The sequence below is a fragment of the Pan troglodytes genome, chromosome 8 (assembly GCF_028858775.2).
Source record: "Pan troglodytes isolate AG18354 chromosome 8, NHGRI_mPanTro3-v2.0_pri, whole genome shotgun sequence".
Classification (NCBI taxonomy): Eukaryota; Metazoa; Chordata; class Mammalia; order Primates; family Hominidae; genus Pan; species Pan troglodytes.
Genome location: NC_072406.2, coordinates 49,370,184 through 49,382,258, shown reverse-complemented (window position 1 = coordinate 49,382,258; position 12,075 = coordinate 49,370,184).

Below are 12,075 nucleotides of genomic sequence, written 5' to 3'. Positions count from 1 at the left end.
GAGTGATAGACTGCTAGCTAGAATAATAATGCATATAGATCTTAAGGGCAGAAAGACTCACACTGAGTTTTGCTTATGATTATTTGTAATCTATATACATTTTAATATTGAGTTAGCTAATATGGAAATATTAAAATGTATACAATAATACACTATAGTGAATATCTGGTACTCTTCCAAAATTGCTTTTGAGGCCAGTGAACTCATTCCTCAGTTTGTAGGCATGGTGGCTTATGCCTGTAATCCCAGCACTTTGGGAGGTCAAGGCTGGCGGATCACTTGAGGTGAGGAGTTCGAGACCAGCCTGGCCAACATAGTGAAACCCCATCTCTACAAAAATACAAAAATTAGCTGGGCATGGTGGCACACGCCTGTAGTCCCAGCTACTCAGGAAGCTAAGGCAGGAAAATCGCTTGAACCCAGGAGGCAGAGGTTGCAGTGAGCCAAGATCGCGCCACTGCACTCTAGCCTGGGCAACAGAGCAAGCAAGACTCTGTCTCAAAAAAAAAAAGAAATAAATAAATATTTGTTCCTGATGCTCATAGTTGTGTCTGTCATTGGAAAGTGTTCTCAGCTTCAGAACTGCTTCACTCAAGCATGATCTTTCCTAAGTGACAACCATGGCCAATCACTGTCAATGGCCTCTTTACTACAATTTAACAAAATTCTGAGGGACAATTCCAGCTACAGCTGCAAAGTTCCCCATAGGAATCCCTAACGTTAAATTTGAAGCTGCCCCAGAGGTCAACCTTTTCCTTTGCCCAATCCTGCCTTACTCAACTCCTTATACTTCTCTAGAGCACTTTCTAACAAATTTATTGCACTTGTTTTAGGCATGTAATCCTGGGAAGCAGGGATTTGTATGCAAAAGTCTTTATTGGTGAGTGTTCTCAGTAACAATACTTTGAGGGAAATACGAGTGGAGGAAAAAGTTGAACTGTGATGTAATTGCATTAAAGCTTTATCTAATTCCAGGGAGTTCAGGGCTGAGATGGCCTTTTATAGTCTTACTGAATCAAAGCAAGGGATCTAGGCCCTTGTACCTTCACCTGGAGCACTCATGGAATGTAGGCTGCCCCTGACAAAGGCCCATAGGTTTGGGTGAGGCAGCTCTTTTCAGCAGAAGGAAAATCTTGGGAAAAGACTTCCCTTTGAGTCATCAGCAGGCAACACTCTTGGCAACTAGGGCAAAGAGTGCCTTGGTCTGGAAGGGAGGATCCAGGTAGCACACACAGTGTTGATTATAACACTTAATTTTCTGTCTCAGATTCAGATTCCTGATTCCGGAAGTGGTCCTAAGAAGCAAACTCTAAAATGTAATTTTGGACCTGGCTGCTGGACAATAAAGACCCTTACTTTAAACAGATGGTGCATGGATAACAACTATTGTGCAGAAGTCAAACTCCTTTTTTTTTTTTTTTTTTTGAGAGAGAGTCTTGCTCTGTCGCCCAGGCTGGAGTGCAGTGGCGCGATCTTGGCTCATTGCAAGCTCCACCTCCTGGGGTCACACCATTCTCCTGCCTTAGCCTCCCTAGTAACTGCTGGGACTACAGGAGCCCGCCGCCATGCCCGGCTAATTTTTTGTATTTTTAGTAGAGCCGGGGTTTCACCATGTTAGCCAAGATGGTCTCGATCTCCTGACTTCGTGATCCACCTGCCTTGGCCTCCCAAAGTGCTGGGATTACAGGCGCGAGCCACTGCACCCGGCCAGAAGTCAAACTCTTTAGACTTTGACTAATGTAAACCTTCTCTGAGGGAGAATCCTAGTGAAAGGAGATGTGCTGTCTGTTGAAATATATCCACAGTGAAGGAAATGATACACATAAAAATCTGGGAGGTTGGTAGCTGTTACTAAGTACCAATGATTTGCTAAAAGAGATCAGATTGGGAAGGTTAATTACTAATTTAGACAAAATATGAAAGTCAGAGGATGTTCTTGATGTGAATTTTGTATAGCTAAAAGGCAAACGGGGCAGAAAAGCAGGCTCAGGATTTAATTTTAAAAGTAATAAAGCTTCAGAGAAAGTGTTTAGCCTGACCAGGTCTCATATGCCAATGTGAGTGCACAAATAGGGAAATGCTGAGATATTGAGACTTGAGATTGAAATACCTGGGTATATACAGCTCAAAATCTTGAACTCACACATTCCCTTAAACCTATCGGATCTGACAAAGTGGTCTACTTCCCCTTGTCAAAGCATAGGCCCCCTGGAAAGAAAACAAAAACGAAACCAAACATAGCACGCCTTACATACAGATCATGCAGAAGTCTCAAATGAGGCAGGTGCCTTATGACAATTCCTGCCCCCATCTCAAGATCTACCCTTAAAGCCTTGAATTCTGATAATGATGGATTACATGCTACAGAATATAAAATTGGAGAAGGTAGAGTTCATGTATATAGAGCACTCTCCAATTTTACAGGATTTATTGCCCCAGGAAGAACCTAGGAGATATTATCAACACATTGGTGAGAAGGACTGTGGAATATTGGAAAGAGTGACAGCCCACACAAGGTGAAATAGAAATATCAGAAGTGCCATGGCACATGATGAATAAAACAATCAAAAGGTAGAAAAAATGGGTATGTCAGAATACAACAAATCAGGAAATTCCACCAGTTAACTATTTTTGTGGGAAAGGCCAGAGGAAACTCCATTCTCCAAAACAACAAGAAATACGACAGTGAAAGAAACACAAGTGTTACTGAGATGCTCAGTCGTGGTTGTCTACTGAGGGTCAGGGCTGCTGGGAGGCAATATTATCAAGAGTTGTGTGCCTTGAGAGCAAAGGGGATGAAATAACAGATGCCAGGAGTTGGTACTTAACTGTCAGAAAAAGGTTTGGCAAAATTAATGGTGATGGATGGTCTTAGTCTGTTTTGTCCTGCTATAACATAATACAACAGACTAAGTAATTTATAATAAACATAAATTTATTGGCTGATGGTTTATTGGCTTATGGTTCCAGAGTCTGGGAAGTCCAAGATGGAGGAGCTGGCATTTGTGGCAGGCCTTCCTGCTGCATCCTCCCATGGCAGAAGGTGAAAGTCCAAAAGAGAGCCTGAGAGATAGGGAGCAAGAGGGGATCAAACTCAACTTCTTGTAGGGAAACCACTCCCAAAATAACCAGCCCACTCTGATGATAGTAGAATCAATCCATTTATGAGGGCAGTGCACCTGTGACCCAATCACCTCCCATTAGGCCCTACCTTCCAACACTGCTGCATTGGGGATTGAGTTTCCAACACAGAAACGTTGGGCAGCACATCCAAACTACAGCAGATGGCAAGGTTGGGGCTGCAGCCAGAGAAGCCCAGGCCTGAGAAAACTATGGAGACAACTAAGTGAACTCACAGTTCTTAGGGGCAAGATAATGGGCATTCAGAAAAGATATTATTGTTCTCCTCTGGTATATAAGCTTGGAAGTTGACATCCCACCCTAACGACAAGTGAAAAACTGAGGCCAGGCACGGTGGCTCACGCCTGTAATCCCAGCACTTTGGGAGGCCGAGGTGAGTGGATCACGAGGTCAGGAGATCGAGACCATCCTGGCTAACACGGTGAAACCCCATCTCTACTAAAAATACAAAAAATTAGCCTGGTGTGGTAGTGGGCGCCTGTAGTCCCAGCTACTCGTGAGGCTGAGGCAAGAGAAAGGCGTGAACTGGGAAGGCGGAGCTTGCAGTGAGCCGAGATGGCGCCACTGCACTCCAGCCTGGGCAACAGAGCAAGACTGTCTCAAAAAAAAAAAGAGAGAAAGAAAGAAAGAAAAAAAAAAAAAAGAACTGAACACAATGAAAAATCAGCAACTCTTTTTTAGAATTTTCAGAGAAGTGAGGTCACAGGACCTCTGCCTCTCAAATTGAAGAAACAGGTGAGCACAGAGAATCATAATCTACTGGGACAGAAATCCATGAGCAGGAGCCACTGCAGGAATTCGTACTGGGACGGGAAACCCTAAGCTGTAATTGGCAAATTGCCTGAGGCTCAGAGTGGATAAGCTTGAGAGTTAAAAATCCCAAAAGGGTCCAGTCTAAGAACGACCCTCACACTTTTGCGAGTTTTATTTCCAGGAGCACCATCAGGGCCTTAGAGTGAATATCAATGAAAAATTTCCTTGCCAAGGAAAGGAGAAAAAAATCAGTATGAAATAAATCATGGTTTATTTCGTTATTATCAAGACCTGCCCTTAAGGTAAACTGCTTTACCAAAGTCTAAATTATTGGGATTTTATCAGAGTCTAATCAACTTGGGGAAGGTAAATACCCAATTCCAGCCTGCTCGAGCTTCCACATGATGGAAAGGAAATAGTTAACTTCCACCCCTTTAGCCTTCCACACAGGAGAAGGGAAATACCCATTTCCAGTATCTCTGAGAGGAAATACCTAACTTTAGTCAACTCTAACCATGCTGTCCCACATAAGGTGGGGTGGGGAGAGCTGAGAAGCACTAGTGAAGTTCCCTCTGCTTCAATGTGGGCTCACTTCTAAGACCCACTGAAGTTTCCTGTGGGGTGAGCTGAGGCCTCAGTTCTAACCAAGTTGTTGGTCACTTTCTCCCTCTGCCCCATCCTGCCCTCTTCACTTCTCTATATTTATTTATCTCCAAAGAGCCTTTCCTGGAAAACCTCTTAAGGTAACTTTGTGTTTTCAAGAAATTCAACCTAACACATACACACACACACACACACACAATGAAGGTACTAATTATCCACTTCTATCCATTTATCTCAGGTAAGTAGGATATGGTGCTAAGGGGGGTAAAAGTTGATGATAGACTCTTCATCGATAAAAGTAGAAGTGAGGATTGGAAGTAATGAACTATTAGGTTTCTGTCAACACAATACTAAGTCTAGTACACTTCATTGAACTTAATGTTCATAAACTAGTTTATAAACTGTTTTTTTCTCTGATAGAAAATTTGATATAATATAGAATATGTTTCCATAAGAAATGTACCTGCCCCAAGTGATTGATCAAAGATTATTGTGTGTTTTATGGCACAGGAACTAGAAATACAATATTTACAGCTCAAAATAATTCCATAACAAACCCTGAAAACACAATAAATCTGATTTCCCACCATTAATGGGTCAGTAATGCCATTCAGCTAAAAGCATCACTTTGCAATTATTTGAATTACTTGGATCACCATGTTCACAGTTTTAGCGTATTCTGTAAGACCTAGGAATTCTCTTGTACTACTGATTCTCTTGTATTACTGATTACAGTGTGCGTTTTTTCTACTTTTCAGCTTATTTTCCTTTATTTATTTTGTTAAGGCTACTATCCAAGGATTTCTTCCCAATACTAAATATGTTATTCATGGTTTTCAAAACTGCCTTTTTTCAGAATGCTAAATTTTAAAAAGCAATTTATACTATTTCTCTGATTTTGCCGCCTTTTGCGACCATTCCCAAGTTAATGACTCCAATGAGTTTGTTAATATACTTGCCATTCTCTAATCCTGCCAGCAAATATGACTGCTGTGAATGCCGCGCATGAACAGGCCTCCAGCCATGCCATCACCTTGGTTTATGAGCACAGCACTGCATGTTTAATACTAGTCAATTTAACTACAGTCCATGCATCACTTAACAACAGATACCTTCTGAGAAATGCGGTTAGGAGCTTTTGTTCTTGTGCAAATATCCCAGAATGCATTTACACAAACCTAGATGGTATAGCCTCCTACACACCTAGGCTATATGGTATAGCCTGTAGCTCCTAGGGTACAGCATGTTACTGTACAGCATGTTACTGTACTGAATACACAATTTGAACACAATGGTAAGTGTTTCTGTATCTAAACATAGGAAAGGTACAGTAAAAATACATTATGAAAGCTCTGGCTGGGCGCGGTGGTTCATGCCTGTAATCCCAGCACTTTGGGAGGCTGAGGCAGGCGGATCACTTGAGGTCAGGAGATGGAGACCAGCCTGGCTAACACAGTGAAACCCTGTCTCTACTAAAAATACAAAAAAAATTAGCCGGGCGTGGTGGTGGGCGCCCGTAGTCCTAGCTACTCGGGAGGCTGAGGCAGGAGAATGGCGTGAACCCAGGAGGCGGAGCTTGCAGGGAGCCAAGATTTCGCCACTGCACTACAGCCTGGGCGACAGAGCGAGACTCGGTCTCAAAAAAAAAAAAAAAAAAAAATTAGGCAGGCATGGTGGTACGTGCCTGTAATCCCAGCTACTCCCTGGGCAACAGAGTGAGATTCTGTACCCCGCCCCACCCAAAAAAAAGCTCCATTATAATCCTATGGGACCACCATAGCACACGAAGTCCATCTTTGACTAAATATCAAATATCATTATGTAGTGTGTTGGCAAAATTCTGCAAGTATGCATAAACCAAGTTATTTTTGCAGAGAAATATCCACTTGAAAAAGAGAAAAAAATATATATATACATACATATATTATACACACACACACACACACACACATATATATATACACACACACACACACATATATATAGTTCACATAAAAGTTATGGGGCCCAGAGGCCAGGCGCGGTGGCTCACGCCTGTAATCCCAGCACTTTGAGAGGCCGAGGCAGGCAGATCACGAGGTCAGGAGATCGAGACCATCCTGTCTAACACAGTGAAACCATGTCTCTACCAAAAATACAAAAAAATTAGCTGGGCGTGGTTGCGGGCGCCTGTAGTCCCAACTACTCGGGAGGCTGAGGCAGGAGAATGGCGTGAACCCGGGAGGCAGAGCTTGAAGTGAGCCGAGATTGCGCCACTGCACTCCAGCTTGGGCAACAGAGCGAGACTCCATCTCAAAAAAAAAAAAAAAAAGTTACGGGGCCCAACCAATCCCTGAAAATAAAAAGATATCCATATTTGGGGTGTTGATTTGCTAATGAAGAGATCCCATTCAAATGTGTAGTACAGTACTTGCTGATAATTTCCTGTTTTTTTATAGTAAAATTGTAAAATGGCAAGTGGTAAAATGGGAAGGATAACTGAACATTGTATCAAAACAGGAAATTAATTTTTTAAATGCTATGTGATTAAAAGTTTTTTATGTAATAATATTTTACATGTTGCCCGAAGATAGGAATTACTGGTTTGTTGTTTGTTTGTTTGGTTGGTTGGTTGGTTGGTTGGTTTGGCATTTAAGGTAAGCAATGGATGTAATTGATAGATATTAGAATATTCTATCATTCCTTGGAAAAGAATGGCTGTTAGAAAATAATATAATTATGAAGGCATAATATTTTGTTACTTAAAGATAAAATATTACAGCATCCGCTATATATATACCCCTTTATTTGCTGTAACTTAAGTAATAAAATATAATAACAGGTTTATTAGATTATCTACTGTTCCCTAACAAATTATCCCAAAACAATATTCCTCCTATTACAGTTTCTTGGGTCAGGTGCCCAGGCATAGGTTAGCCAGGCGCCTCTGGATCTCACGAGCCTGCAATCAACATTGTCAACTAGGTCTCCCATCATCTTAAGGCTAGACTGGGGGATGCTCTACTTCTAGCTTCCTCATGTGACGACTGTTGATGATCTCGAGTCCTCACTGACTGTTGGCTGGAGAGCTCTGGTCCTTGTCACATGGGGTCCTTGTCACTCTACTCTCCACAAGGCAACTCAAAACATGGAAACCGGCTTTTCTCATAAGCCAGTGGGAAAGCAAGAGAGGGAAAGTAAGACAGATATCACAATGTGTTCATAACCTAATCTCCAAAGTGACATCCTAGCACTTCTGCCATATTCACTAGGTCCATTACACATTTAAGAAGAGGAATTACAGAAGGGCATGAGTACCAGGAAACGAAGATTATTTGGTGCCATCTCAGGGGCTTCCCACCACAGCAGAGCATTGCCAAAAGCCATTCACTGACTCCTACATAAATCTCCTTATATATGAGAATATCACTTAAGGCAAATGCATTTTTTTCCTCAGGGAGAAACATGACTTTGAATTATAGCCTTAATTTGAAATTATGTTTTTTAAAAACTAAATAATCATAGGCTTTTACAGGTAATGTTGGATATACTCTTTATCAGTGAGAATAATATATAAAACTTCAATGGCATAATAAATCTATAGTCAACGCCCGGGCAAGGTCCTCTTTAGGAAACTCTAAGGTAAAGTCCTGGTGCATCCAATCATGATCTAAAATGATAATGATGATAATTAATGACCTTCACAGAAAAGTAGCATTAATTCCGTAGATAGCTGATTGTATTTTTAAAAGACAAACAAAAACCATAAATATATTTTATTGTGTAGCTATAGTGTTAAGTTCTTTGCTTAACCATAGCAACTAGGTTGATTTCCATAGTGTGTGGTTAATCGCTAGGACTGTAACCCAAGAGAACAGGACTCTTGCTTGACTACTCCACTCCCGTACCTGCTGTGGACAATCCTGGTCTAAGAGCATGCCATAGGACCACCCTAATAATTTCCCTCCCACCCTGTTTCACTCACTGTCAATGACATTGTTTTAGTTTAGATCCTTCCACTTCGGTCCAGCTCTGGTAACTAGTCTCCCTGTCATGAGTCTCTCAAACATCCACAAATCTACCCAGTAGACCACAGCCACAATGCTCATGCTACTCTCCGATTTAACACCCTTCATCAGTATCCTGATGGTTACAGATAAATCCCAAGGCTATTTTAATGATGTGCAGACCCTGCCTCTGTTTCTTAAACTCATCGTTAATTCTTTTTATTATTATGATTATTATGATTATTATTACTATACTTTAAGTTTTAGGGTACATGTGCACAATGTGCCGGTTAGTTACATATGTATACATGTGCCATGTTGGTGTGCTGCACCCATTAACTCCTCATTTAGCATTAGGTATATCTCCTAATGCTATCCCTTCCCCCTCCCTCCACCCCACAACAGTCCCCAGAGTGTGATGTTCCCCTTCCTGCGTCCATGTGTTCTCATTGTTCAGTTCCCATCTATGAGTGAGAACATGCGGTGTTTGGTTTTTTGTCCTTGCGATAGTTTACTGAGAATGATGATTTCCAATTTCATCCATGTCCCTACAAAGGACACGAATTCATCATTTTTTATGGCTGCATAGTATTCCATGGTGTATATGTGCCACATTTTCTTAATCCAGTCTATCATTGTTGGACATTTGGGTTGGTCCCAAGTCTTTGCTATTGTGAATAGTGCCACTATAAACATACGTGTGCATGTGTCTTTATAGCAGCATGATTTATAGTCCTTTGGGTATATACCCAGTAATGGGATGGCTGGGTCAAATGGTATTTCTAGTTCTAGATCCCTGAGGAATCGCCACACTGACTTCCACAATGGTTGAACTAGTTTACAGTCCCACCAACAGTGTAAAGGTGTTTCTATTTCTCCACATCCTCTCCAGCACCTGTTGTTTCCTGACTTTTTAATGATTGCCATTCTAACTGGTGTGAGGTGGTATCTCATTGTGGTTTTGATTTGCATTTCTCTGATGGCCAGTGATGATGAGCATTTTTTCATGTGTCTGTTGGCTGCATAAATGTCTTCTTTTGAGAAGTGTCTGTTCATATCCTTTGCCCACTTTTTGATGGGGTTGTTTGTTTTTTTCTTGTAAATTTGTTTGAGTTCATTGTAGATTCTGGATATTAGCCCTTTGTCAGATGAGTAGGTTGCGAAAATTGTCTCCAATTTTGTTGGTTGCCTGTTCACTCTGATGGTAGTTTCTTTTGCTGTGCAGAAGCTCTTTAGTTTAATTAGATCCCATTTGTCAATTTTGGCTTTTGTTGCCATTACTTTTGGTGTTTTAGACATGAAGTCCTTGCCCATGCCTATATCCTGAATGGTATTGCCTAGGTTTTCTTCTAGGGTTTTTATGGTTTTAGGTCTGACGTTTAAGTTTTTAATCCATCTTGAATTAATTTTTGTATAAGGTGTAAGGAAGGGATCCAGTTTCAGCTTTCTACATATGGCTAGCCAGTTTTCCCAGCATCATTTATTAAACAGGGAATCCTTTCCCCATTGCTTGTTTTTCTCTGGTTTGTCAAAGATCAGATAGTTGTAGATATGTGGCGTTATTTCTGAGGGCTCTGCTCTGTTCCATTGATCTGTATCTCTGTTTTGGTACCAGTACCATGCTGTTTTGGTTAATGTAGCCTTGTAGTATAGTTTGAAGTCAGGTAGCATGATGCCTCCAGCTTTGTTCTTTTGGCTTAGGATTAACTTGGTGATGCAGGCTCTTTTTTGGTTCCATATGAACTTTAAAGTAGTTTTTTCCAATTCTGTGAAGAAAGTCATTGGTAGCTTGATGGGGATGGCATTGAATCTATAAATTACCTTGGGCAGTATGGCCATTTTCAAGATATTGATTCTTCCTACCCATGAGCATGGAATGTTCTTCCATTTGTTTGTGTCTTCTTTTATTTCATTGAGCAGTGGTTTGTAGTTCTCCTTGAAGAGGTCCTTCACGTCCCTTGTAAGTTGGATTCCTAAGTATTTTATTCTCTTTGAAGCAATTGTGAGTGGGAGTTCACTCATGGTTTGGCTCTCTGTTTGTCTGTTATTGGTGTATAAGAATGCTTGTGATTTTTGTACATTGATTTTGTATCCTGAGACTTTGCTGAAGTTGCTTATACGCTTAAGGAGATTTTGGGCTGAGACAATGGGGTTTTCTAGATATACAATCATGTCATCTGCAAACAGGGACAATTTGACTTCCTCTTTTCCTAATTGAATACCCTTTATTTCCTTCTCCTGTCTAATTGCCCTGGCCAGAACTTCCAACACTATGTTGAATAGGAGTGGTGAGAGAGGGCATCCCTGTCTTGTGCCAGTTTTCAAAGGGAATGCTTCCAGTTTTTGCCCATTCAGTATGATATTGGCTGTGGGTTTTTCATGGATAGCTCTTATTATTTTGAGATACGTCCCATCAATACCTAATTTATTGAGAGTTTTTAGCATGAAGGGGTGTTGAATTTTGGCAAAGGCCTTTTCTGCATCTATTGAGATAATCATGTGGTTTTTGTCTTTGGTTCTGTTTATATGCTGGATTACGTTTATTGATTTGCGTATATTGAGCCAGCCTTGCATCCCAGGGATGAAGCCCACTTGATCATTGGGGATAACCTTTTTGATGTGCTGCTGGATTTGGTTTTCCAGTATTTTATTGAGGAATTTGCATCAATGTTCCTCAAGGATATTGGTCTAAAATTCTCTTTTTTGGTTGTGTCTCTGCCCGGTTTTGGTATCAGGATGATGCTGGCCTCATAAAATGAGTTAGGGAGGATTCCCTCTTTTTCTATTGATTGGAATAGTTTCAGAAGGAATGGTACCAGTTCCTCCTTGTACCTCTGGTAGAATTCGGCTGTGAATCCATCTGGTCCTGGACTCTTTTTGGTTGGTAAGCTATTGATTATTGCTACAATTTCAGCTCCTGTTATTGGTCTATTCAGAGATTCAACTTCTTCCTGGTTTAGTCTTGGGAGAGTGTATGTGTCGAGGAATTTATCCATTTCTTCTAGATTTTCTAGTTTATTTGTGTAGAGGTGTTTATAGTATTCTCTGATGGTAGTTTGTATTTCTGTGGGATCGGTGGTGATATCCCCTTTATCATTTTTTATTGCATCTATTTGATTCTTCTCTCTTTTTTTCTTTATTAGTCTTGCTAGTGGTCTATCAATTTTGTTGATCCTTTCAAAAAACCAGCTCCTGGATTCATTAATTTTTTGAAGAGTTTTTTTGTGTCTCTATTTCCTTCAGTTCTGCTCTGATTTTAGTTATTTCTTGCCTTCTGCTAGCTTTTGAATGTGTTTGCTCTTGCTTTTCTAGTTCTTTTAATTGTGATGTTAGGGTGTCAATTTTGGATCTTTCCTGCTTTCTGCTGTGGGCATTTAGTGCTATAAATTTTCCTCTACACACTGCTTTGAATGTGTCCCAGAGATTCTGGTATGTTGTGTCTTTGTTCTCGTTGGTTTCAAAGAACATCTTTATTTCTGCCTTGATTTCGTTATGTACCCAGTAGTATTCAGGAGCAGGTTGTTCAGTTTCCATGTATTTGAGCGGTTTTGAGTGAGTTTCTTAATCCTGAGTTCTAGTTTGATTGCACTGT